Source organism: Ambystoma mexicanum, chromosome 8 (assembly GCF_040938575.1).
Source record: "Ambystoma mexicanum isolate Mex_15411 chromosome 8, UKY_AmexF1_1, whole genome shotgun sequence".
Classification (NCBI taxonomy): Eukaryota; Metazoa; Chordata; class Amphibia; order Caudata; family Ambystomatidae; genus Ambystoma; species Ambystoma mexicanum.
Window position 1 is genome coordinate 230,235,858 of NC_090929.1, and position 22,472 is coordinate 230,258,329.

General features: G+C 47.5%; 1 protein-coding gene across 5 annotated transcripts in view; it reads right to left on the reverse strand.

The window, feature by feature from the left end:
• RABGAP1 (RAB GTPase activating protein 1) overlaps positions 1–22,472 on the reverse strand; it is a 3,038,993-nt gene that overhangs the window by 2,182,512 nt on the left and 834,009 nt on the right. The window lies entirely within an intron of this gene.

Genomic DNA, 22,472 nt, shown 5'->3' on the forward strand with positions numbered 1-22,472 from the left:
GCTGAAGTCGTCCATAAACGCAAAGGCTGGTCCCTGAAATCCTAAGGGGCACTACAAGCGGCTCGAAAAATGCTGGTGGTGCACTATGCAGAGGATACTGAGCATCTCTTAGCTAAAACCAAGCAAGGGTATTATGCCAAAAGCAATAAGGCGAATAAACTACTGGTGGACAAACTCGCCAAAGCAAAGCAACAAACACCACCCTGTGCCTGCGTGATCCCCAAGGAAAGGTCCAATTCGCAGAACAGGACAAACTCAGACTTTCTCCCACCTTTCGGAAACAATGTCGGCATCCCTGAGGAATCAAGAACAACAACGGGAGTACCTGCGTATTGCTGCCCTTCCCCGCCTTAAGAACTCTGTGAGAGAAGGCCTCGAGACCCCAATCTCAGGTGAAGAAGTTGAGGCAGCCATCAAAAGTCTGAAATCCAGAGCCCCGCCCCATTCGGGTACACAACATGCTTCTACAAAATATTCCGCCCCCAGTTTATAGCTCCCCTGACAACTTTATTTAATTCCTTAGCCACTTCATCAACCATCACCCCTTCCATGCAGGAATCCATTTCAGTTCTTATTCTTAAAACGGGTAAAGACCCCAGGGATAACAGTTCATACAGGCCCATCTCACTGTTAAACATTGATGGTAATATTTACTCAAATATCTTGGCAAATCGCTTGGCAGGTGTCCTCCCAGACATTATAGACCCATAGCAGACGTGGTTTATAATGCATAGATCGAAAGGGGACAATATTGGTAGAATTCTGAACCTAATAGACGATGCAAATCCAGACTTGTGGAAACTCGCTTTGTTGGCCTTAGACGCAACCAAAGCATTTGACAAAGTGGATTGGGCGTTTATGCGATTCTCCCTTGAAATCTTCCACTTTGGCCAAACCTTCTAAAAGCTTGTGTTAGCGAACTACCAGTCCCCAAAAACCCTACTTAGGGTCAATGGCCTCCTATCGGACCCAATTCCCTTAACCTGTGGAACCAGACAGGGATGCTCCCTTTCTTCCCTGCTTTTCACCCAGGCCATGGAACCCCTTGCCCAACAAATCTGACTGAACCCACAGATGAAAGGCCTTCAAGTGGGCTCTTCCCAACATAAGATTGCACTATATGCAGATGACGTACTTCTACCACATCCTTGCTGCTTTCAACTGACATGACGGTGTCCAGGGCATAAATGGCACTGACCTCTCTGACCCCAATAGTCCCACAGATACTCCACCTGACAGAAGACTTGGAGCATTCTGGGGTGACTGAGGATGGTCAGTTAAGGATTTTGGAGAAAAGATATCCATTAAAATCAACTTTACCAGAATTGTACCTAATGTGTTCCTATAGTAGATACCATCTCCTCTGTAGATTTCTTATCTTTGAAAGACTGTCCCAGCAATGCCTGCCACATTTTGAAGGAGGGGCCTCAGGTGCGCCAGGTAGGATAAAAATATACGTTAACCAAAGATGTGCTGTACTACAGACGTTCCAAAGCAAGGCCTCGGCCTTAAGATCTGAAACCAGGCCTTAGTTCTTGCAAATGTGTGCATTCAACCAGTTTTCCCACCATACAGATCTTCTGCACAGGAACCCCCTTCTCAGGAAAGTGATCGTAGCCACAGAACCACTGGTAAAATGTGCCACAATCCCCTCTGGGGGAAACTGTGCATTTCTTCATAGTAAAGCCTGATGCAGATGGCAATCCATCTGGAAATAGTTATTTTGGGAACACTCAACCTCCTGGATGCGTGACCAAACATCAAAGAGCTGATTATCCATCCTGGATTCATCCAACCTGGCTAAGTAATGGCTAAGGCATCCTAAAATCAAGTCTACATAGAGTCTCTCTACCTTTGAAGCATGCGGTGGAGGAAAGCAAGCCAAATGTGAAATTCACTTATCACTTTCGGTAATAAGGTTGCCTTTACCCATAGTCGTCTTTTCCCTGATAACTAGAGTAAATGGCCCGCCAGCGGGAAGCACATGTAGCTCATTCACATCCCTGGCCGAAGTTATGTCCACTAAAACGGTAGTTTTCAATGTCAACAGCTTGAGGTTGCAGCTATGCGTCTCTGGTCCACCGTGTTGTTCCCTTGTGCACCCCCCCCCTCCTGCAAACAGGAGTCTGGCCTGATGCATTCTGGTTTCACCATCACTGTCTTGTGGCCAATGCTGGATTTTACTTTTATCGACTTTATTGATTCACGGTGCGTCACCCTTTCGCAACTCTCATGCTGGACTTCCTTTGCATCTTGTACTCATGGTGGCCCTGAATCATGCTGTTCCATCTTCATCTTGTATCCTGGCTTGCAACATTATGTGTTACTACTGACTTCTGCAATTTTATTCGCTCTCCTCTCTTGCTTCTCCACTCTTTTTGACTGCTTACTCTCTGTTCTCTCCTCCCCTACCCTCCCCTCTCCCTTTTCCTATCTCCTCCCCTTATCAGAATTGTGCCTGGACCTACTATGATAGCAACCTCGTCTGTTGCTCCCCTATGCCCTTACTGTTGCCCCCCACTCCCTCCAGCACTATCTGAAATGTTGTCAGGCCTAGAACAATAGTCACTTGTTTTTGTTCCTCCCCTCCCTTTCTGCACCCCTCCCCTCACCTTTTGTTTTCCTCCGGCTCTACTAGAAATGTCATCAGGCAGTCGCCTGTCTGTTTCCATTTCCTTCCCACTCTCCCCATCCCTTCCTTATCTAGGTCTTAGCACTTGCACTATCTGAAATGTCGTCAGGCCGAGTACGATAGTTAATTTCACATCCTTACTGTTCATAGCCTGTAAGAATGTCGTATTTTCCCTTGTACCCTTCCTTGCCTAGAAGCGCTTTGAGACACATTGTGTATAGGCGCTATATAAATAAATTATCATATCATTTCATATGCATAGGCTCGAAAGATAGAGCTCTCAGATCAAATCTGTATGCAGGTCCCACTGTACCTCGAATTATGGTGCTGCTGGCTAACAGATCACCAGCCCCTTCAAAAACTGGACCACAATGGTAATCTAGAAGAAATACCCCTGTTTTGACTTGCACCTGAAGATAGATAACGCGACTAGGTAATACCTCCCCGCAGACTTCCTTCAAACAGATTAGGAGCATGAAACCACAGACATACAGAAGCCAGACGTCAAGCTGAAAGCCTCCTTAGGCCAGATTAAACACCTTGCTAGACTACTGTATCAGCAGGTCCAGGAACACAGGGATCCTCCACTGTACTTCGTGAACAAGGTTGTCTAGGTCCATGAACCAGATACTCTGTTGCCATCTCAGGGTCACTAAAATCATGTTTTACCTGCGAACCCAACCTTCCTCGACATTGTCTGCAGCAGAGGGATCGGAAGAAATGCATAAGTCATTGCAAATGTGCACAGAATCAAGAGAGCAAGGATCATGGAAAAGCAGTCCACTTCATGAACTCCTTACACCTCGTAGATGTGGTCCACCAGTGAAGTGAAGAGTCCAGTCATGCAAGAGACTTGATTTCTGAATGTATCCACCCTCACATGGCTCTTTCCGGCAAGGTGGGATGACTGAACCCCGATGCAACTGGCAATCCATTACCACTGGGGCTTATGCCTCCCTGCATAACTTCAGCGAACCGCACCTTTTCACACATGGATTGGCAAGTGTGGGTCTGTCAAGTTCATCACTGTCTTGCTCAATACCTGCAGAAGACACAGCAAATTACTTGCAGCTTTTCGTGTCTCCCCACTTTTGCAGACCAACTCTTGTGAACATCCAGAACATTGAGGCGAGTTCCTCAGCCCATCAGATGCATGCATAATGACCTGCAAAAAACTGGTGGAGCGCAACGGACCCACCCACCATTGTGTTTTGCTCCCTGTTCCTGTTGGGCTAGCATACGTCCCTTGACAAAGTAGTGCTTGGTTCCTCGCCATAATCATGCTCACTAGTAGCCTATCGTCCAAGAACCCTTTCAGCTGGTCCAAACGTGGACCTGAGCACCTAAGGAGTAACTAGGCTGCTAGTTAGCATGACCACCCCAGTCTGAAATTGGCCATGGATCCTTTTATTGCTGTAAACCTTGTAGGTGGCAGGAAAGCCTTCATCTGGGTAATCTCCAGCACTATCCCTACGATTTGTAGCAGCATAGATTGGACCAAATCTGGCTTAGAGGTTCAGGGAGGAACCCAGACCGTTTAATAACCCTATTGTCTGTTGAAATGGTGAAAGCACCCCCTCTTGACTGGAAAATGTTACCAGTCAATCATTGAGGTAGGGATATACTTCCACACCCACCAGTCACAAGTGGCATATGGCATTACCTTTATTAAAGTCTCCATGGCCAATGTTAGACCAAAGGTCAATGCAATGAACTGTCAGCGCTCGTGTGCAGCCACAAACCGCAGCTACTTTAAGAATTGTCGAGGTTGGGACATGCAAATGTACATCATAGAGATCCAGTGACCAATCCAGTCGCCCCAAATTAATGCACCCAAAATCTGTGACGATGTCACCATCTTTACTTTTTCTTTTTTCATGTACTTGTTTAGGCCCCCCTCTGGTCAAAAATTGACCGCTTTTTGGGATGAGAAAATACTGAGTATAAGCCAGTAAGTTCTTTCCGGGTATCTTGTCTATGTTGCCTTTTTGGACCATCTGTCCACCTCTGCTCTGTTTGGTAAGGTTTGTGCCTTTGCTGTTTAGGGGACAAAAATCAAGAAGGGAAGACCAATGTTTTCTCACAATGTGCAGGACCCATTGATCTGTAGTCAGCTTTCCACTCCTTGAAGTTACTCAGCCTATGGCCCCATCGGTCTTGTGAATGCCAAGGACACAAAGCAGCTTTCATGGGGATTCTGCAGACTGAAATGTTGCAGGCTGGGTTCCAGTCTTCTTCTGGGCCCTGATCCTCATGGGCTTCTTCTAAGGCCATCCCCTCACTGGAGCAGCCCTGCATTACTTCTGCATCTAGGGCATTGAATACATGCTTCTTAATGGCAGGCCATGAAGGCTAGATTTAGGGTGGCAAGTAACCCAAGAATCTGGTCATTTGTCTGCACTAATGAAATGTATATAAGGTATGGACCATCTTGACACCAAAATGCTCATCTTCATGAAAGGGCATGTTCATCATCTAAATTTGGACATTGGGCGAAAATCCTGACAGCCGCAACCAACCATGGTGTCTCATTGCTACCGACGTCTCCATTCCCCTGACAATGGATTCCATGATCCGAGCTAGACCTTCTGATATGCCGGATGATTCAAACCCATCAGACACTAGTTTCCTCATGGCCTCATGACTAACAGGCGTGAGCCGCTTGACCTTTCCTCAAATGGCCATAAAGTATACAAATATATCTAAAAGGTGGGTGCAGAATTCACAAGTCGGCAGTATGAGCCACCAAATCGGCCACTGGATTGCCAAAGGGATATGTGGGGTCTCCGATTGTTCCAGGTGACACTGAAGGTCTTGGCTTCACTCTTCTGTCCTTGGTTCAGGTGAGGGGAGCCCAGGGTTTGTGGGTACAGAAGACACTTCATGTTGGGAGCTGGTCACGGTTCTCACCAGACTGTTCCAGGCGACTTCTTGAAAAATAACTCCAGACGAAGAAAAGATGCAGACCTCAGCAGTGCAGACCCTTCAGGATGCCTCACGGGATTGCAGCAGGATGGCTCCAGCGGAGGTCACCACTGTAGGGAGGTAACCTTCCAGAGGTGAACACAGAAGCAGCCCCAGATCAGCACCCCTTGTCGCGAGAAGGCTGAAATTGTGAGGGTAAGTGACTTCTGGCATAAGCAGAAGATCCTGCGAGTACCAAGGCTCCACTCGGAATGGCAATGGATGCAGCGCGGTAGCCCAAAAGGGAGTTGGTCAGTCCACTGGGTGGTCCAGAAACACTTGCGAAGGATACCAAGGTGTGGATCAGCGAGCAAGTGTTGAGAATGGTTGCTCCCACAGGTCCAAGAGAGGAAGCTCCAAGAAGGGTCTTTTGAGATCAGGGCCAATCACTGGAGTTGATGCTGGTCAGCTGCAGGGGTCGCCGTCGGATCGTCAGAGGGCTGCTCTTCTTCTTAGCAAACTTGGTTTCAACTATGATTGGTAAACAGCAGGAGCCCTGCTTTTATCCAAGATTCAGCCTGGGAGCTAGCTTAAGCACACCAATAATAAGGATCTGCAACATTCAAACAGCCTATGGTTGTCCAATCCTGGACAACCACTGGTCATCGCATCCGTCTGGCAACAGACTTTCGGGCGCCAAAGGATGTGGATCTGGACCAGACAGTCCCAGCCCCCTCCTCTGGCTCACACACACAAAGCCCGCTTTCCCACGAAAGCAGAAGCTAGAACCGGGAGAGGGGTTACCTTATGGCATTTTCTGAACCAAAAAGGCAGGAAGAAGGCCAAAGCGAAAACCTCATGGCACAGCCCTTTTAGGGTGCCAGCCACCTTTAGTTGCCATTCGCAGTAAGTGCACAATTGAACAAGAACAATATCATAAAAATGGTGAAAATCACACTGCTGTCACCAAGTAACCAAAAAGTCATCAGGTAAAAAGTTAAGGATACAAAGTATACTAACTGCACTTCACTGAAAGCTGATATGTGCAATTGTAAAACAAGGATTCCAAAAGAGACAAAGGCTCTCATTACTGACAGTCTTAGGGACTAGTCGGTTTCCCTATAACAATGAGCAAAACAGAAGCTTTACTGACCTCTAAAAATCAGGAGAGGGTTAAAAACAATAAGCAAACATGCTGGGGGTCCCATAGGAATCTATTGAGGAAAAGGTGAAAAAAGAAAATCTAACACTGCATGCATCCAGTCTCTTACTCTCTCTCAGGGAGAAGGAAAGGTGGACGTCTTCAAATTGTGTGTTGCCTCCTGCACCATCAAGCTCTTGTGGGAGGCATGGGTGAACAAGAAAGCGAGATCCAAGGGGGTTGGGTAGTGTTTCTTCGCTTGCTCCGTAGACCATAGGTGCAGAGGCGGGTGTTAGGAAAGGTTTACTTTGTGATGCTTTTCTCTCTTAGACATCTATGGGACACCCTTTCTTTCTGCTTTATTTTGACTGCTGACCTGACTTTTTGGAGACCACTTCACTTGCTTTGTGAAAATGTTTTATTGGAAAACAGCCCATCAAACAATCCGTACTGGGAGACTATGCCTCACTTTGAGAATTTCTTTGCATTTTTAAAACTGCATGCATCACCTTAAAGTGAAGTGCGCTTGGGATACTTTGTATCCTTCTAACTTTGCCCTTTGCAACTTTGTGAGTACAAATACAATGTGTCCAGGATGGGCTGCTGGCAACGAATATTTTACTACTGTGTTTTTAACTTTTTACTAATGCACTTTTGAATTTTACCGCATTATACCATAAACATTAGCACATAATCTGAAATGAGCATGCCATTAGATTTTTGCCTGCCCTTTATTTGGCCATGTTGCCTTTTGGGCTTCTTCCTGCCCTCTCAGGTCTGGTATTGGCACATATAGAAAGACCTTTCCCAGACAAATTGGCAGTCAGTGTGTGGCCGGATGTAGGGGCTGGGACTGTCTGGCCCGGTCCACATCCGTGCCCGAGAGTGTCTGTTGCTGGGAACAATGTTTGGCCACTGAGTGTCCATGATTGCAAAGCCCCTTCCAGCTTCAATGGTGCAGATCTTGACGACTGGTGGCGATTCCAGTCCAAATCCTGGATAAAAGGGGGACTCCAGGAGCCATTCGACAGATCGTTGAAGCCAAGACCTCTACGAACAAGTGCAGCACCCTGTAGGTTAGAGGACAACCATTGCAGCCGACCAGCATTGCCTCCAGTCAGGTCCTGGTAAAGCAATGCTCCTCTACCCTGATTTTAAGAAGGCCCTCATAATAGTTTGGACCAGCAGGTCCACCCCTAAGGTAATTCCCAAAGGCCCTACACTTCTGTGGTGTAAGGTTGCCCTGAATTTGTTAGAATAACTTTAATTGGAAAAGTGCTCAGAATGTGTAAATCATCATGTTGGTGGACAGTTGCTCTCATTAGCTTTAACATTGAATGCAGCATGAAATCCATAGTAAGGGAGTGGTGTTTTGCTGGAAAGGTTTTCCAAAAAAGCTAAGGGACAATGGGGCACAATGTGCATCAATTGAAATGAACACATTTCTAGATGAAAACATACTTTTTTCACCAGACTATTCCAGTGTCTCCCCAAAACCAACGGGTGTGGCAAAAGGTTAATCTCACCTTGATGGATATGACCAGGTTTGCTGTCAGCATTGGAAAGGGTTGGACAAGAGCAGTAAATTAAAGTTACTCAGCATAGTGACTAGAGTACTCATAGTCCATAGTCCCCTATGCTCCATTCTTGTGGGCGTCACCCAACATGGGGACGGTGCCGGAACCTTTGGCAGCGAACAATTGAGCTTCCCCTTTAAATTCAGTACAGTGCTTCGATACCTGGCAACACTTATTACATATTAGCCCATGGCATACAAGCGGGGAAAGGTGGGTGGGAAGTATGGAGGAAAGGGGTCAATGAGTACCCTAGTCACTATGGTGAGTAACTTTAATTACTCATATGTCCCGCCCCCTTTCCTCCATCCTTGTGGGTGATTCCACTGAAAAAGAACATAGGGTGGAGCCGTGACAAGCTGCTTCATATATAGGACAAAGCAAAAAAGGTTCTTCAGAACCACCTAACCGAACTCTGCATCACGCCTGGAGCTGGTATCAGGGGAATAGTGATGACAGAAGGCCGACTGAGTGGTACAAGTAGCCACCTTGCTGGTGACACCCCAAGAAGCAGGTCTCTGAAACGCGACAGCCGTGGGCTTAGTTCTGACTGCATGGGCATGAATCCCCTCAGGAATAGGTCTGCCCATGGCCGTGTATGCCTCCAAAATGGCCTGAACATCCAACGGGCGATGGAAGCCATGGAAGCTGGAGCGACGGGGGAGGAGTACCCAAAAGTAACAAACAATGCCTCGGAATTCCTGAAGGATTTCGTCCAAGAGGGAAAACTTGAGGACCCTTGAGGCCCAAGGAATGCAGGGCCCTCTCTGCCTCCGGCTGCGGGTCCGGGAAGAACACCTGCTGGCAGAACTCTTGATTCAGATGAAATGGAGACACTACCTTGGGCAAGATGTTTGGGCGTGTGTGGAAGATGACCTTGTCATTGTGAAACATGGTGAAGGGCTTGCACAAGGACAACGCCTGCAGCTCACTAACCCTACGTGCAGAGGTGAGAGCCACCAGTAAAACTGTCTTTAGTGTCACCAAGAGGATTTCCACAGAGGCCATTGGCTGGAAAGGCTTGCGCTGCAAAGCTGCAAGAACCACATTGAGGTCCCAAACTGGGTGTAGCCTATGCACTGGCAGAAAAAGCCTAGGCAACCCCTTAAGGTGTGCTGAAAAGGCCAGTACGTCATCCAGGACAGGTGACAGGGTCCAGACCCTTGTCCAGAGCTCAATGGCAAAACCTAGTCCATTTAATCTTATACTGGGACCGAGTCGGAGGCTTCCTGGCCTGCTTAATGTCGTCGCAGTGGTCATCTGAAAATTTAGCATATTAAAGCCTCAGCTGGTCAGGAACCAGGCCGCTAGCTGGCTAGGTCCCGATGCTCCACCACTCACGCACTGATGAGTCAGGAATCCCCCGCTGGAGATGGGAAGGTGGACGGGACCCTGGGAGCACAACTGCAGCAAATCTGAAAAAACCAGGGTCTCCAAGGCCAGTGGTGGGCAATCAGGATGAGGCTGCAACCCACCAAGGCCTGAAAATTGCAGCAGGTCCATTGGAGCAGAAGGGTGGGTGGGAACGCAGAACACCAGCGGCTGTGCTAAAAGATCTGGAAGGCATCTCCCAGAGACCCCCCTGACACCGTCCTGCCCATGAAGCCAACTGGGGGCGCTTGGAATTCATAGGGGATGCAAACAAATCAAAGTCTGCAAACCCAGAACGCTGGAACAGGGGCAACAAGGAGTCTGTGTGCAATTCCCACTCTTGGGTGGTGAGCCCCAAGCGGTTTAGCGGGTCAGTTTCTGCACCGGGAGGTGGACTGCTGAAATAGTGGAACAAAGGGCTCGACCTTGGTCAGAGTTACAGAGACGGACACAAACGCCATTTTAGAATAGAGTTCTGGCAAAAAGACCCAACCAGTGATTTAATATTAAATAAATAAACCGGCGGTATCTTTAACATTGCACCAAAAAGTGGTGCGTTTAAAATGAATGGGAAAATCCCATGGAGAATATTCCGGTGGAATATCTCCACAGAAGCCCTCCAAGTGGTGCCACTCTGTCTGGGTTCCACAGGAAGGGTGGAGGGGGGAATTGGCACCCTGGACTGCGTTGCCTTAGCAACCCAAGTCGCACTCTACTCTGATGGCCCAGTGGTGAGCCGCCCGGCTCACCACTTAGCATGTGTGATTGACAGCTAGGCTGATGAATGGGGGTTTTTCTGCATAAAAGCAGGGCCTTTGGGACTGGAACTTCAGAAGTCGCCACAGGACCTAAGAAGAATCTGCTGGATGAGTCTTCTTCCTCTGAGCTGGTGGGACCAACCAGTTCACCCTTTTCGCCTTCCAAAGACGGCCCTTGGTCGAATCGCCCGTGCCAAGCACCCCAGCAGCCGTATTGCCAAGCTCACCATATTTGACTGCAAATAAAAGGGCCGCACCTTTTAAATCGGGAACTCCGTGGCTGGTTTCATCCCTGTGCAGTGCAACGACTCCAAGTTTCCTCCTCGCCGAGATCCTCTCTTACCTTGGTCGAAACAACGAACTGCAACCACTGCCAGGAACAACTGCCCCCGCTGGAGCTTCCTTTCTCTTTAAGGTACTGTGTCCTGCCTGGCCTCCCTTTCTACAGATTGCTAAAGGTGACCCTTAAATCCTTGGCTTCTATACTGGGTTGGTTCCAGACCTAACTATATCTTTTGAATCACCCCAACCTCTTTTGAACACTCTGCAAAGACTTTCACTGCACTTTAAACCGTGTGATCCTGGGCACATTTCGCTTGATCCATTTAAAGTGGGCCTGGCCTATGAACTTTGGCTCTACAGTATAACCTGCCTTTCTCCCCTTGCTCTGAACTCTTAAGTGTTGGGAACTGTTTTATTTTATGCTCTGCCTTTTCTCTCCCTTTTTAACCTAAACTATTGGAGTGCCATCTAGGTTGAGCGCTCACTTTTGCTTAACAAATAGTTGTGCTTTAACTCGGACTTGTCTGATAGTTATCAAGGGAGGTGTATACACTTACCTGACTGTGTTTTAGATTACTTTTCATTGAGAGTGCTAGTGTATTACCTAAAGTGTGTTTTAAATAAATAACTATATACTTTTTATATAAAGCTCTGGTCAGTGTTTCTTTGCTCTACTGTGTTTTGGCCCTATTGTGTATATTCTGCATACTGCCCTACTCTTCTTCAGAGAAGTCTGACTGCTCAGCCACAGCTACCAGGTAAATCTGGGTGGTGCAGACTGCTACCAATTGGGTTTACTGCTTCTCCTGTTGTCTTAATATTTTTGCAGTGTTTCCCAAAGGAACTGCTCAGGATTCTGCCTAACGGATACCTCTCTAGCTGCATCTTTTAGGCTCTGGGCGGGACAGCTATCCCCTTTGCAGTTCGAGGGTTTTAAGGAGGTGATGATTTTTTGAACTTCTACCGTAGTTACTTTGTTGAACGTGAAGCCCGATTTGGTATCGAGGGGCGTTGGTGAGACAGGATTGGTAGACTTGTTGGAGAGTTGTTGGCGTGTCTCTTCAATTTTGGTTTGGAGTCCTATGATTTTGTTGCTAAGGGCGTTTTGGATGCTGGTGCACCAAGGTTTGTCTTTTAAGCAGGTGTCTGTGGGTGGGTTGGGATTTTCAAATTCTTTTAGAATTTTAAATAATTCTTTAGTGGAGGACCCTGCTTGGTCAATCCTGACGCTGTATGCATCTTTTTTGATCGAATTATCTCACTTTTATATAAAGAAGATATATTCGTGAGATTTGATTTATTTTCCGCAGAGGGATTGCTTTTCCATGTGAGTTGTGCCTTAGCTTTCTTTTTTCTGAGTAACTTGAGTTCAGGGGTGTACCACGAGTTCAGATGAGCTCTTGGTTTATCTTTGCGCAGTTTCAGAGGGGCAATGTTGTCCATCGCATTGGCCATGGAGTCATTGAAGGTGTCAATCAGTAGGTTAAGATCAGCATTGGCTGGAAGTGTGTTGAGGGTGGGTAGACCCAGGGTTAGGAGGGCCTCAGTAGTAATGTTGCGTTTGTTTCTGGTAGGGCAGGCTGGTGCCATGGGGCATATTTTAGGGAACTACATGATTAATGTTAACCTCAAGAAGGATGAGGTAGTGATCCGTCCATGCCAGAGGTTGGGGGTCCTTACAGATTGTGTTGCAGTTGTAGGTCGCTACCCAATCGATAATTCTGCCTTTCTGGTGAGTGGGGAGGACATTAAATTGTGCAAAGCCATGTTCTGTTAGGGCATTAGCTAAGGATGCAACAGGTGCGTCATTAGCGTTGCGGTAGCCAAGGTTAAGGTCTCCGAGGACAATAATTTGTGCTGATGGCTTGGAGTTTTCAGCAATGAGAGATGTGATGTCTTCTTCAAAGACCCCAGGGGGATCTGGGGGGCTATATATGAGGTGAAAGGTGATTGTGCTTGTGGGGGAGGATTGCAACTTGACTGTAAGTAGCTCGCAGGATTTGAGTGACACTGAGGAGACTGATCTGAAGTCTAAGGAAGATTTAGAGATGATCGCTACGCCTCCTCCCCTGGCGTTGGGTCTATCAGCTCTGAGGATGGAGTATTTGTCAGGGATGGCTAGCGATAAGAATGGTCCGGACGCTTCAAGCCAGGTTTCTGTTAAGGCTAGGAAGTCAAGATCATTGGTTAGAATGATGTTGGCGATTTCTGTACGGTGGGCAGCAAGGGATCTGACATTAAGTAAGGCTCCTTTTAGTGGGAGTGGTTTGAGCTTAAATGGGTGCCTTCTGCTTCTTGTTGGTTTTGGTGTTGGATTTGGCAGTCGGCCTACTAGTTGTGGTGGGGAGTCTAGTGCCTAGTCTATTGTTACGGGCTGTGAGGTTAGGAGTGATAGAGGGGGGTCGGTCCAGGGGGGCTTCGGTGGGGCGAGGGGCTTAGTGCTCAGTTTGGTGTGGTTAGGCTTAGTAATGGGTGAGGCGCTGCCTAGAGCACTCGGTCTAAAGCGGTTGTGGGTTATGTCAGCGTTGGCTGGGAGGCCAATGTTTATGGGGGAAGTAGAGGGCAAGTTGTGAGTGGGTGGGAAGGGGGGGGCAAAGGTGGTAGGAAGGGTGTGGGGCAGGGGATGAGGTAATGTCTTGGACATCCAAGTTTGGCTAGGCCGTCCTTGTAGGTTATGTAACTATTACTGCTGCAAGGTACGTTGTCCAGCGTGACGCAGAAGGGGAACATGATAAGAACGAACCAGGTGATCATGGTCTGACTACGAGGGTACGCGGTGCTGGTGGGCTGAGTTTTGGAGCTGGATGAGCAGCATAGGCTATGGCTTGCAGATAGCTATTTTGATTTGGGTAGGGGCAAGCCTATAAGGCAGCACCTAGGTTCAGGTAGAACACTTAAGCTAAAATGCAGTGGGGTAACACCTAAGTTCAGAATAATACATTTGGCTAAAATGCAACACCTAGATTCAGAAGAAAACATTTAGCTAAAATGCAGTGGGGCAACACCTAGGTTCAGAATAATACATTTGGCTAAAATGCAACACCTAGATTCAGAAGAAAACATTTAGCTAAAATGCAGTGGGGCAACACCTAGGTTCAGAATAATACATTTAGCTAAAATGCGATGGGGCAGCACCTAGGTTCAGAATAATACATTTAGCTTAGATGCGATGGGGCAGCACCTAGATTTAGAATAATACTGTTAGGCAGAAACCTGTGCAGTTCCCTTGGGGAACACTGCAAAAGATTTAAGACTACAGGTAGAGCAGTAAACCCCTTTGGTAGCAGTCTGTACCACCCAGATTTACCTGGTAGCTGTGGCTGAGCAGTCAGACTTCTCTCAAGAAGAGTTAGGCAGTATGTAAAGTATACACAATATGTACCAAAACACAATAGCACAAGCAAACACTGACCAGAGCTTGGTTTCAAAAGTATATAGTTATTTATTTAAAATACACATAAGTTAAAAACACTCTAGCAAAAATATAGTAAAAGCACTTCAACACAGTTATACTGAAAGTAAATTCAATCCTTTCTCCTATCTAGACAACTCTAGGTTAACACCACTTAATTAAAACAGAGGTGAGTGCTTAACGTTAGATGACACTCTAGTAGTTTCCAAGAAAGGGAGAGAAAAAGCAGAAATAGGTTAGACACACCACTCTAAGGTCCAGAACACTTGCAATAGGCTTAAAGAAGAATAAAGTCACAGGTGAGCAAAAGTCACTAGGCAGGGCCCACTCTTAGAGTAGCCGGAGCGAAAATGTGCCCAAGATCACACTGTTAGTTAGAGATTCAAAGTCTTGCAAAGAGTCAAAAAGAGTTTAGAGTGGCTCAGAAAGTTTAGCCAAAGTGTCCCAGGCACTCCCAGGTTCGAAAGCCGGGGACTAAATCTACCCCGTACAGTCGGTAGCAAGGGAAGCCAGGCGGAACACAGTACCTTAAGCGGAAAGGATCCTCCAGCGGGGGCAGTTGTTCCAGGCAGCGACAGCAAGGCTCGACGTCGGTCAGGGGAGAAGAATATCTCGCTGAAGAGCAGAAGAGAAAGGTCGTAGCACTGCCCGGGAAGAAACCAGCCGCGGAGTCCTCCGGTTCAAGGGTTGGTACCGACTTTCGCGGTATGGGGGTAAAGTGTGGTATTCCGGATGCCGGGGTGCTTGGCACAGGCAAGGCGGCCACGAGATACCTCAAAAGGACGGAAAGAAGGCGAAAACTGGTTGTCCCCACCAGTCAAGGGAAGGAGCCACTCCGTTAAGAGTTCTCCTCGGTCGTCGGGAAAAAGTGGTGAGACGGTTCAGCAGGGCTCCACCGGGTGGTGTCGTCGAAGCAGGTCGGCTCAGCTCTTCCCTCGTCGGATTCTTGGTCCTGTGGCGACTTCTGAAGTCCCAGTCCCCAAAGCCCTGCTTTTATGCAGCAAACCCCCATTCACCCAGCCTAGCTGTCACTCAAACATGCTAAGTGGTGAGCCGGGCGGCTCACCACTTGGGCCAATCAGGACGGAGTGCGACTTGAGTTACCAAGGTAACTCAGTCCAGGGTGCCTAAATCCCCCTCCACCCCTCCTAAGTACCCCAGACAGAGTGGCACCACTTTGGAGGGCTTCTGTGGAGAAGCCCGCCAAAAGTGGAACAAAGGGCTCCACTTTGGGTCAGAGTTACAGAGGCGAACACCAACGCCATTTTAGAATCAAGTTTTGGCAAAAAGTCCCAACCGGAGTTATAAAAATAAATATATAAACCGGCGGTATGTTTAAGGCTACCGTAAATAAATAATTAAATGTGTTAGCCTAAAACAATGGGAAATCCCATAGGGAAATATTCGCGGTCGAATATAAAAAGTAGTTTCCACTGCCACCAGCCAAAACTCGATCAGGGGGGACGGAGACGTGCCCCCTCGACTAACAGACCCTGGGGCAATCGAATTGCCCCAGCCAGTACGTCCACAATATGATGGTTTGTACTGGTTCTGTTCAGGATTCAAGACTAGCAAAGTCTTTGGTGACTTTACATGCCCTGGGAGACAGTAGTCAGTCCCAGGGTATGGAGTCTATGTTGGGGAGTCCCTAGGACACCCCTGGGTCACGGCACAGAGGGTGCTGTGTGACCCACATCACAAAAATACATGAGGCCCTATGGAGTAAAAGACCCCATAGCCCATTCAACACAAGGTTTAACCAAGAAAACACACTTCAACATGTCCAAGAGTGAGGGTAAAAGAGTCTCACTCTTGGCAGGAGAAAAAAATTAAACCCCAGAAATCCAGCAAAGCTGCTGGGGGACTCACTAGGTAGGGAAATTCAGCCTAACCAGAGAATTCTCCCTAACACTCGCCCCCCCCAGACTAAGGGACAGGAGGATTTAATCCACTCCTGGATGAACCTCATACCTCTAGTCGATGATATACATCCTAGAGAGTCCATCAGCATTTTGATGGTGACACCCTGACCTGTGCTCAATGGTGAAATCAAACCCTTGCAGGCAGATTGACCATCTCAATAGTTTTGGATTTTCCCCTTTCATTTGCATTAACCATCTCAAGGGTTGGTGGTCAGTCTGAATAACAAAAGTAGAACCATACAAGTATGGCCTAAACTTCTTCAGTGCCCACACAATAGCAAAGCATTCTCTTTCGATAGTTGCCCACCTTGTCTCAGGATCCTTCAGTTTCCTACTGATGAAGCAAATGGGGTGCTCCCTACCCTTCTCATCCAGTTGGCTTAGAACTGCACCTATACCTACATTGGAAGCATCAGTTTGTACAATGAAAGGTTGGTGGTAGCCAGGAGCTCTCAATACTGGAGCCTGGCAAAGAGCTCTCTTCAGTTTTTCAAAGGCCTGATTGCACTCCTCATTCCATTTTACCTTCTTAGGGAATTTGGGAGAGGAGATTACATTCAGTGGAGAAGCTATGGTCCCATAGTTCTCAATGAAATTCCTGTAATACCCAGTGAGGCCTAGAAAAGCTCTCACTTGGGTTTGAGTAGTTGGTGTTGTCCAATTTTGCACAGCTTCAATCTTGCTGGGCAAAGGCCTTATTTCTCCACCTCCTACCTCATGTCCAAGGTAGACCACTTTACTTTGACCAATCTGGCACTTACTGGCTTTGATTGTCAAATGGGCCTGTTTCAGAGCCTGCAACACATGTCCTAGGTGGTTCACATGTTCTTCCCAGGAGTGGCTGAAGACTGCAATGTCATCCAAGTATGCCATGCAGAAATCTTCCATCCCAGCCAGAACCTGGTTCACCATCCTTTGGAATGTGGCAGGTGCATTTTTTAGTCCAAAAGGCATGACCTTAAACTGGTACAAGCCAACTGGGGTCGAAAATGCAGTTTTCTCCTTGGCATGGTCTGTCAGGGCTATTTGCCAATAGCCTGACGTCAGGTCAAATGTGCTGAGGTACTTGGCTGCACCAAGTTTATCCACCAACTCATCTGTCCTGGGCAAAGGGTGGGCATCAGTCTTGGTGACTGCATTTAGAGCTCTATAGTCCACACAGAATCTCAAGTCTTTGGATCCTGCCTTTGGTACTAACACAACTGGGCTAGACCATGGACTAGTAGAGGGCTCTATTACCCCGAGATCAAGCATCTTCTTGACCTCTCCTTTGATGTGGGCTCTGATATGTTCCGACATTCTGTATCCTCTGCTTTTGACTGGCAGACAGTCACCAGTGAGTATCTCATGCTGGCCCCAAGGGGTCAAGCCTGGTGACAGTGAGAACAGGGAGGCAAACTGATTTAACATAGATTTGCACTCCTCTTGTTGCTCAGGTGTCAGGTCTGAAGAGAGATTGACTCCTTCAACTTTTTCATCTAAAGGTACACCTCTGAGGAGATCAGGGAGAGATTCACTCTCTTCCTCCTCTGCAGCTGAAGCTAGGAGCAAGGCTCCTACATCAGGTCTGGAGATGTAGGCTTTTAGTCGGTTGGTGTGGAAGACTCTAGGAGCTTCCCTGGGTCTGCCCAGATCCACCAGATAGTTGACCTCTCCAAGTTTTCCCACAACCTTGAAGGGTCCCATCCATTTGTCTTGCAAGGCCCTCTGCCTTGTTGGGAGCATAACTAGAACTAGCTGGTCTTGAGTAAACTCAACCATGTTAGCCTTCTGGTCGTGCCAATGTTTGACCAGGGCTTGACCAGCTTTCAAGTTGTCACTTGCTTCTGCCATCATGTGTGACATTCTCCTCCGGAGACCTATCACATAGTCAGTCACTCTGACTGGCTTGAGGGGAGGAGCACCTTCCAACCCCTCCTTAATCAGGGCCAATGGACCTCTGACTGGATGGCCATAGAGAAGCTCAAAGGGAGAATAACCTACTCCCTCCTGAGGGACTTCTCTATAAGCAAAGAGAAGGCATGGCAGTAGAAGGTCCCACTTTTTCTTAAGGGGTTCTTCTAAAGCACCTATCATGCTCTTCATGGTTCTGTTAAACCTTTCAACCAACCCGTTTGTCTGAGGGTGGTAGGCGGTTGAGAACTTGTAGGTAACTCCACAGGTTTTCCACATGGCCTTCATGTAGTGGGACATAAAGTTTGACCCCCTGTCAGAGATTACCTCCTTAGGAAACCCAACCCTGGTAAAAATACCAAGGAGGGCCTTAGCCACAGCCGGAGCTGTAACAGTCCTCATAGGAATGGCCTCAGGGTATCTAGTAGCATGGTCTACTACAACAAGGATAAACCTGTTGCCTGAGGAGGTTGGAGGATCAAGGGGACCAACAATGTCAATCCCTACCCTCTCAAATGGGACTCCCACAACTGGGAGAGGCACTAAAGGTGCCACATTCTTGGAACCAACCTTACCAGAAGTCTGGCAGGTATGGCAGCTCTTACAATATCTATCTACTTCAGCCCCCATCTTTGGCCAATAAAAGTAGAGTGAGAGCCTTTCCTTGGTCTTCTTGAAACTCAAGTGGCCAGCCAAAGGTATCTCATGGGCTAGTTGTAAGAACTGTTGTCTGTTTTCTTGTGGGACTACAAGGCGTTTGTAGTCTCCAGGTTCAGACTCAGTGGGTTCACTGTAGAAGAGGCCATCTTCCCAGTGCAACCTATACTTCCCAGGCTCTTGCCCATCAGCTTGAGAAGCTGCCTGGTGGCGGAGACCCTCCAGAGTTGGACATTCTCTTTGCCCCTTACGAAAAGCTGCCCTGCTAGGCCCACCTTCTGCCAGTAAAGACTGCAGCTCAGGATGGTCCTCAGGGTCCAAATCTCCAATAAGGTTGGGGCCTCCTTCTAGCTCTTCCTCAGAGTCTAGCTCAACCACACAGGGTTGTACCTCTCTCTCAGCCTCAGCTGGAGGGGGAGTTACAGGTGTAACTTTGGACAACCTAGGGGAAGTCCTTGTTGGAAGCACTGGAGTGCTTGCTGCTGGCTTTTTCCTAGGAGTCTTGGGTTGCCCCTTTGCTCCTGATCTGGTAGTTACTGCAGTAAGTTGCTCCAGTGGTAGAGGAGTGATTTCTGTCATCATCTCCTGAGATAACCCTCTCAGGGTTTTCTCCCTTGCAGGTTTTGTGAGTTCCTGAAACCTTTTGCTAGGAGGTCTGGGGGTATGAGATACAACTCCAAGAGCTTTGAGGTCATTACCCAACAGAACCCTACCTGGCACTTCACATTGTACACTGACAGGTATTTTTACAGCCATATCATTACATTGGATGAGAACTGGTAACTGGGGACACATCTGCACAGGCCCACCAGCTAACTTGGTGAGGCATTTGGGTGCCTTAGCAACATCCTCTGCCTTGAAAAATGATTCATCCACCACAGTTATGCTGGCTCCAGTGTCCCTAATGGCAGGAGTCTCCTGACCATTCACCTGGACACTGTCCTTATAATACTCTTTAGTATTATCTGGGATAGAGTTATAGACATCTAAATTCTGTTGCTCCCACAACCCCAGAGAGACTAAAGAAACACTAGCTGAGACTCCAGTGGGTTCATCAGCTAGTAATAGAAAGTTTCCACTTGCCATATGTACTTCCTCTTCTGGAGCGAAGGCTAAGGAGGCAAGCTGGACCCCTGAAGGTTTACCCTTACATCTGGGATCTCCTTTCACATGGTCAGTAGCCTTACAAACAAAGCATGAGCCAAAGGCTCGCTGGAATGGAGGCTTGTTCTGACCTCCTTCTGGTCTGGGACCAGAAGGTACACTAGCCTGATTTGGTTTCCCTTGTGGCTTACCCTTATAGTTTTGTTTGGGGCCCTCTTTGGAATTGGTAGTATTAGAATTCTCTTTGGAGTCCTTCTTAGACTGTTTTTCCCCATCCTTCTTCTGAGTTACCCCAGAATCCTTGTGAGTGGCCCTGTTGGCAACCCACAAGTCAGCAGCCTTAGCTAGCCTCCGGGAATCTAATTCCCTGGAATCAGCCAAGTGTTGTCTGAGCTCAGGAGAGCAGGCATCATAAATAGTCTCCAACATAAACAAATTCTTCATACCTTCATAAGTGTTCACCTTGTAACCCTTAATCCATCCCTCTAAGTTTTTCAAACATTCATTCACCCAGGTAGCCCAAGGGGTAACATCATGCTTTTTGAGGCTCCTAAACCTCTTAAGATACTGGGAAGGGGTCTTCCCAAACCTAGCTATCAAAGCTAGTTTCACACATTCATAGTCCTTCCTATCCTCCTCCCCCATCTCCATTACCACATCAGTTGCAACAGGGGGAAGCCTAGAGAACAACCAGGTGAGTAAGTCATTTCCTGTGATGTTCTGGAGCCCATGATTATATTCAAACAGAGACAACCAATCCAACACATCCAACTTAGGCTCATACATACCAACCAATTCTTTAGGCATCCGGGGTCTTTTAGGACTGGAACTTCTAGAGGAGCCAGAGAGAGAAACATTCTCAACAGATAATTTCTTCATTTCTAAGTCATACTTGAGCTCCATTTCCCTTAGCCTTAATTCTTTGTCAGTTTGAGCATTAAGTTTCTTATACTCCAATTCTAGCTTCATTTTCTCCAGTTCAAAGTACTGAGGACTAAAGGTGGGACCTGGTAAAGGTCCAGTAGGCACAGCAGGTAGAGCAGGCAGAGGCCTAGGGGGGACAGTTACAACAGCCTCACCCTCCTCTTCTGACTCTTCCTCAGAAACATCAACATTTTGCTCCATGTTAACTTCAATACTGTCATCTACAGTTGCTGGAGTGGTAGGCTCCTCTGAACCATCACCCAGACTTTGGTTAGCTAACAATCTTTCAATCAGCTCCATTTTCTTGCCCTTAGTCAGGAGATCCTTATGTTTACAGAGCACTCTTAAACAATCAGCAGTTTTGGCTGCAAGGGACTCTTGACTATAGCTTTCTATAACTGACATGTTAGAGGTTTTACTTTTTCAGTGCTAAGCTTTGTGGTTAGTTGCACTAAGGTATCTAAAGCACAATAAAATGTATACTCAATACAAATCCCACCGCTGTACACCAGTGTTAGGCAGAAACCTGTGCAGTTCCCTTGGGGAACACTGCAAAAGATTTAAGACTACAGGTAGAGCAGTAAACCCCTTTGGTAGCAGTCTGTACCACCCAGATTTACCTGGTAGCTGTGGCTGAGCAGTCAGACTTCTCTCAAGAAGAGTTAGGCAGTATGTAAAGTATACACAATATGTACCAAAACACAATAGCACAAGCAAACACTGACCAGAGCTTGGTTTCAAAAGTATATAGTTATTTATTTAAAATACACATAAGTTAAAAACACTCTAGCAAAAATATAGTAAAAGCACTTCAACACAGTTATACTGAAAGTAAATTCAATCCTTTCTCCTATCTAGACAACTCTAGGTTAACACCACTTAATTAAAACAGAGGTGAGTGCTTAACGTTAGATGACACTCTAGTAGTTTCCAAGAAAGGGAGAGAAAAAGCAGAAATAGGTTAGACACACCACTCTAAGGTCCAGAACACTTGCAATAGGCTTAAAGAAGAATAAAGTCACAGGTGAGCAAAAGTCACTAGGCAGGGCCCACTCTTAGAGTAGCCGGAGCGAAAATGTGCCCAAGATCACACTGTTAGTTAGAGATTCAAAGTCTTGCAAAGAGTCAAAAAGAGTTTAGAGTGGCTCAGAAAGTTTAGCCAAAGTGTCCCAGGCACTCCCAGGTTCGAAAGCCGGGGACTAAATCTACCCCGTACAGTCGGTAGCAAGGGAAGCCAGGCGGAACACAGTACCTTAAGCGGAAAGGATCCTCCAGCGGGGGCAGTTGTTCCAGGCAGCGACAGCAAGGCTCGACGTCGGTCAGGGGAGAAGAATATCTCGCTGAAGAGCAGAAGAGAAAGGTCGTAGCACTGCCCGGGAAGAAACCAGCCGCGGAGTCCTCCGGTTCAAGGGTTGGTACCGACTTTCGCGGTATGGGGGTAAAGTGTGGTATTCCGGATGCCGGGGTGCTTGGCACAGGCAAGGCGGCCACGAGATACCTCAAAAGGACGGAAAGAAGGCGAAAACTGGTTGTCCCCACCAGTCAAGGGAAGGAGCCACTCCGTTAAGAGTTCTCCTCGGTCGTCGGGAAAAAGTGGTGAGACGGTTCAGCAGGGCTCCACCGGGTGGTGTCGTCGAAGCAGGTCGGCTCAGCTCTTCCCTCGTCGGATTCTTGGTCCTGTGGCGACTTCTGAAGTCCCAGTCCCCAAAGCCCTGCTTTTATGCAGCAAACCCCCATTCACCCAGCCTAGCTGTCACTCAAACATGCTAAGTGGTGAGCCGGGCGGCTCACCACTTGGGCCAATCAGGACGGAGTGCGACTTGAGTTACCAAGGTAACTCAGTCCAGGGTGCCTAAATCCCCCTCCACCCCTCCTAAGTACCCCAGACAGAGTGGCAC